The 5,888-nt window shown below is 43.1% G+C and overlaps 1 long non-coding RNA gene across 4 annotated transcripts; it reads left to right on the forward strand.

Moving 5' to 3' along the window:
• The first annotated feature begins 273 nt into the window (after nt 1-273).
• Nucleotides 274-5,380, forward strand: LOC132883517 (uncharacterized). 4 transcript variants are annotated; one of them, XR_009654348.1, is made up of 3 exons: nt 274-2,775; nt 2,931-3,002; nt 5,054-5,380. It is a non-coding gene; the product is annotated as an uncharacterized LOC132883517 (long non-coding RNA). The 4 variants fall into 4 exon arrangements; XR_009654349.1 differs by lacking the exon at nt 5,054-5,380 and adding an exon at nt 3,721-5,044; XR_009654347.1 differs by lacking the exon at nt 5,054-5,380 and having other exon boundaries at nt 274-544; nt 624-2,775; nt 2,931-3,092.
• The last annotated feature ends 508 nt before the right edge of the window (nt 5,381-5,888 follow it).

A 5,888-nucleotide genomic window follows, 5' to 3' on the forward strand; every position in this document is an offset into this window, starting at 1 on the left:
TAGGTGTGAATGTGAGTGTGGCGAGACGCACTGAGTTAAGTCCTCCTTAGTAATTGGGGCAGTCTCAACCAATGGTGTGCGTCTCCAGCCTATTTATGGTAGAGTGATTTTGAACTCTGGATGCGCGACGACCCGTTCCCCTCCTCGCTGTTTCCTGTCACGCCCCTTCCCGTTTACCTGTGGCCGTGCTCTCACTGCTTGGCTTTGTTTACTTCTTGTCAGCAGTGCACCTTCCTGCGACGTGATTTTTTTTTTTTTTTTTTTTTTTTTTTTTTTTAATCTGCCGGTGACTGGTATGTAGCCTATGCTTGCTCGAGCATGCTATTACTTTTGTTTACCTTGCTCAATTCAATGCTGATCCGCCTTTGGTTGCTTTTTTTTTTTAAAGTGTATCCACTGTTTGGTTTTCCTTCGGTCTTGCCCAGCTGTGCATTTTGTGTGCGGTGGTTTCTGAACGTTCTCTTGGCGTCTGTTACTAAGTGCAGATGACTCATGGAATTCTGTGAGCCTCGCTGGGATTAGGCGAGAAGTTTTGGACCGTGTGGTATGTGCCCCTCCCCTTGAATTCCTACTACTGAGTTTATTAAGTGTGGTGTTAATTGAGTATTTTGCGTGTTCTTTAGGTGTTGCTGGTTTTGGTCCGGGTTTGCTGCTGTTCTTGCCAGCGCGTTTCTATCGAGGGCTGCTTTATTTATTTTTATTTTTTTGATTGGTGCAGCTGCCTGCATGAGGAGGGCTGCGAAACCACCACAGCACTTTAACATTAGTTTTAACTTTTGGTGTGTGACTGTTTGTGTGTCTGACCATTATTCATCAATAATCAGTGTATGTGTGCTTGGGAGTGTGGTGTGAGGGATATTTTCTTTTCTGTTAAATTGGGTATTTTTTTATTTATTTGTTTTAGTCCTGCTCAGGTTTCACCTACTGGCAGGAGGCTCTTTTTCTATAGCTGTGGATAGCCAGTGGGCGATCTTATTGGGCCTGATTTATGTTAATGCTTTTTCTTTATTTCTTATCTATTTATTTGGTTTAATGCTCGCAAGAGCTTATTTTATGTGAATTTGTGTGCGGCTAGCAACCACGTCTGCCAACTCTTTCTGCCGTGGCAAGCAGCCTGTTGTTGTCAGCTGTATGCCAGTACTGGTGGGAGGCTATTGCAAGCTGTGGATCATCAGTGGTCCACGTAGTTTCCCTCCCTTAGTTTATATCGTGTGTGGTTGTGTGTTTTAATTGGTTAGTTTGTTGTGATCAAGCTGTATGTTGTTTCTTTGGGTTTTTTTCTTGTACCGCTTTTCTGTTTATTTACTTTTCAGGTACTGTGTGCTGAAGGCGGGGTGGCAGCTGATCCCTTAGGTGGTGGTGTTCCCCTATTTTCCGTGTGTGTGTTCACGTGTGCCTGCGTGGAATCCTCCTTTTGTTGTGCTTTTGATTTATTTCGCTTTGTTTGCAGTGAGTGTGACACGTATGCTTGTAAGGTGTGCCTCCTTGGATTCCTCCTTCGTCTCTTGGTATCTTGCCCCCTGCTGGTAGGCCTCACCCCTGTTAATATTGATTTCTCCCTTATCCCTGCCCCACATACATGTCAGTCAAATCTTTGGATTGTGAGTGTGAATGAAAGTGATTGTTTGTGAAGTAAAGGAAAGAACTTTTTTGTAAGCATTGTACTAAAATAAAATAACCTTTTTGTATTTTCATAACTTTAGTCTCTGGTGTCTTTAGTCAAACGAACCTTGCGTGTCAACATTGTGAAGTGTTTTCTGGTTAATATTCCTGGGGTGAAAGTCCCCTGGTGGCGTAGTCAGTAATTGCTCTTCTGTTTAAGGTCAAATTTAGTCAACACTTGCTTTTCTGCCCAAGGCCACATGAGTGTGAATGGTTGTTTCTGTGTCAGCCCTGTGATGACCTGGTGACTTGTCCAGGGTGTACCCTGCCCCTCACCCATAGTCAGCTGGGATAGGCTCCAGCTTGCCTGAGACCCTGCACAGGATAAGCGGCTACAGATAATGGATACAGACATATTGATTATGAATGGATGGTTGAGTTTCCTGTGTTTTGAATGGGAAAACTGAGAAGAGTTCTGATTATTCCAGGACTTTATGGTGTGTTAGATTAAACACTGATGAGAAAAATAATAAAACCACCAGTGAAGTGTCCCCTAAATGTGTTTTTATCCTGCTGACTGCATTTCCTGGACTAAACCGTTCTCATGAAGACCTCGAAATAAAAAGAATCCACAAGAGCTCTGACCCAGATAAAACGTACCACAGAGATGAAAAGATTAAAATAAGCGTGTTTGAGCTTTTCCTGTATAGTTCATTTAAGCAATGTGAATCCTTTATCAAATCAGTCAGCAATAACTGAGATTGTTTGAACTTGTTAGTAATGCACTGAGCAAACAAGGTTTTTTGGTTTTGTTTTTAATTTGTCACATAGATCATAGTTTGTGACAGGGCAAGAATACAGGGCAAGGCCCCAATTGATTTTCAACCCCTTTGCTTTGGCATAGACTTTTTTACACTGGATGCCCTTCCAGATGCAATTCCCCCCCCCCCCCCCCCCCCCAAATCTTTCTGGGCTTGGACCGGCACCAAGTATGCACCAGCTTGTGCAAGCCCAGTGGCTGGGTATTTTTACCTAATCTGCATGTCTTTTGAACCGTGGGGAAACCAGAGCACACCCACACACGTACGTGGAGAGCATGCAAACTCCACACAGAAAGGCCCCTGTCGGCCATGAGATTCAAACCCAGAACCTTCTTGCTGTGAGGCAATAGTGGTAATGACGACACCACCCACCATGCTGCTGTTATGTGAAACAGCATGTGACAGTGTATTACTTACTTTTTTTTTTAAAATTTGTATTTTAATGTATTTTTTTTTCTGATTTGATTGTCGTTACTGTCAGTAATTATTGTATCAATCCTGTTGTAGGAAGTTCAACACTGAACTGGACTCCTGTCTTGATCCTGACGTTTGTCCATCCTCAGCTAAACGTTACATCACGTGGGTAACACGCCAATTTCACTTCACTCTGTATTTATAACCAGAAATATCATGCTTGCAAATACTGAATAAAAAACTTTATGGACTGAATGATGTCATTTTTATATGTGATGTTTTAAAACGAGTGTAATGAGGTTCTAGACAAAAAATAATGACTTGACTGGTTCTCAAACACGTTAACACTTGGTGTAGAATGAGCACAATAATCACTTCAGAGGTACTTCCAGAACTTCACAGGGAAAAACAAATGCAAATTTGATTTTTGCTGTCTGGTCGTCCATCACCACTTCCCTTTTACTGTGTGCGTGAGACGGAGAGAAGAACACTGAGAACCAACCACAAACTTCTGCAACAACCATGACAAATGTCACTGTTTTATTTCCTTTCTTTGAGTTAATGGTCCACTGAATGATTTTGGAGGTTGTGTGTTATAAAGACGGGGCCACTGAAGAGTTGTCAGTATTTATGTTAAACATTGTGGTACCTGATGCTTGTTAAATGTAAAATTGCACTTCAGTTCTGTGGATTTGTGCCTCATCAGTTAAGAATCAGGTGAATTAATTCAGCACTGTCCAGGTCAAATGATGTGTACATTTGACATCAGTATTAAAGCTGGTATTTGATAGAATTTTTATAGAAATGGATAATTATTGGGAGAAGATTATAAACAGTTTGATGCTTTGGTCAGTAATGGCCCTTTTCCACTACCCTTTTTCAGCTCACTTCAGCCCGACATGGCTCGCGTTTCGACTACCAAAAACCAGCACGACTCAGCTCGCTTCAGCCCTGCTTAGCCCCTAAAACTCGCACCGTTTTGGAGTGGGGCTGAAGCGAGCCAAAGCGAGCCGACTGAGGCTGGGGGCGTGAGGAGACACTCCCCTGTGCACTGATTGGTGAGGAGGAGTGTCCTCACATGCCCACACACGCCCCGCGAGCGCGCTGGGATCTGTAAACACCACAAACCCGGAAGAAGAAGAATTACGAGAATTTCTGAAGCCTTATGCGCCTCGCCTCATCTATACGCTCTTGCCAGTATCTGTCCGCGTTGTCGGTGACAACAAGCCACAGCACCAAGACCAGCAACACTAACGACTCCATGTCCTCCATGTTTATTGTTTACTATTCGGGTCATGAGACTACCGCTTAAAAGCTCACTGATGTCACTGTTTGCGCTGCTTAACGACATCACGTGACGTCCACCCACTTTCGCTAACTCCACCCAGTGTGTCCACCCACTTCCAGCCAGCACGGTTCAGCGCGGTTGTAGTCGAAATGCAACTCCAACAGCCCCGCTCAGCTCGACTCAGCACGGCACGGCTCAGCCCAACTCAGCCACGTTTGTAGTGGAAAAGCGGCATAAGAAAAAAAATGGTGAGAACATCAGATGCAGAGAGTATTCAAGACTTCACAGGCAGTTTTCATTTCCTCTGTGAGTCCTGTATTGTGCTGGAGAACCTAATGCACCATCCCTCCATTTTCCATTATCCACAAATCAATATAATGACCATATCAAATGCTTTTAGGATCTAAAAAGCCTGTGTGACTGAAAGCAATAAAAACCCACCATGCACCAGAATAGCCGGAGGAACACAAAACTATAGCTGGTGAATATTACCAAGAAAACTAGTTAGCAAAACTAGAGGGCAGATTTAGCTGGGGAAGCTATGGCATAAAGGTTAGAGATGGAACCATTGGCCCAAATGGTTGCTGGTTCAATTCCCTGGATTGGCAAAAAAAATCCATGGCTGAATGCCCTTGCGCAAGGCACCTAACCCCCAACTGCTCCCCAGGTTGTGTGCGCGTGCGCTCATTGTACGTTACTCTGGATAAGAGCGTCTGCTAAATGCCTGTAATGGAGAGAGAATTGTATGGAGGGTGTAGGACTGAAGGGAGTCTTTTAGTGACTCAGGCTACATCCACACGACAACGGCAACGAGAATTTATTTAAAAAAATATCGCGTCCACATGGGCAACGGATCAGTAAAATATCAGGTACATATGGCAACGCAACGCTTGCTGAAAATGATGCAATACACTTGCCACACCTCTAGGGGCGCTGTAAGACGGTCCCATCGGAGACACCAGAACAATAGAAGAAGTAGACGCATGCGCATAAACCCCTTCTTCTACCCGGTGTGAAGCACTGTCAGGAACAAACACACAACAACAAGAAGAAGATGGCTGCGACTACGCGAGGAAATCGTGCCTTCTGTGTGTACAAATTAGTTTTATTAGTGTGCATAGTTTTATATAACTTAATTTTCTTATTGTGTGTGAACATTTTAAAAAGCATTTTTATATAATTTATATAACTTTTTATATTGTGTATGAACATTTTGAAAAGCAGTCTTATCCAATAAAAAAAGAAATTCAAGAAATGGTTCAGTTACTTGTTTATTTAAAAGAAAAGCTGTATACAAAAGTGAATGCAATGCAGTGGTTCATACAAAACAGCGAGAGTGCTGCTTGTTCTAGTCATGTGGTTGTGATGTCATCGTAAACAAATCCGTTTTACTCATCCAGACGACTTCGCAACGGCGCCGTTGCCAGATTTTTCCACTCAGGAACCCGTTCTCAAAAAATATCGTTGTGGGGCACCCAAAACGCCGGTGCCGTGTGGACGCCAGGCCGAAACGATAAACAATTTTATCAGATTCACCTGAATCCGTTGCCGTGTGGACAGGGCCTCATCTGTACCCCGATGATTCAGTGCTTTTAATGATATTTGTTCTACATTTATCAGTCTTCCCTTCAAAGACCAAAACTTGCATTGTTTTTTTTTCCTAGCTTCTTTTTCCAGCACAAATTTCACTTCTCTGTTTTTTCTGGTTTGTCTTTCATTTTTAATGAATTTAACCCCCCCCCCCCCCTTTTTTTAAAAATCCA

The sequence above is a fragment of the Neoarius graeffei genome, chromosome 3, assembly GCF_027579695.1.
Source record: "Neoarius graeffei isolate fNeoGra1 chromosome 3, fNeoGra1.pri, whole genome shotgun sequence".
Classification (NCBI taxonomy): domain Eukaryota; kingdom Metazoa; phylum Chordata; class Actinopteri; order Siluriformes; family Ariidae; genus Neoarius; species Neoarius graeffei.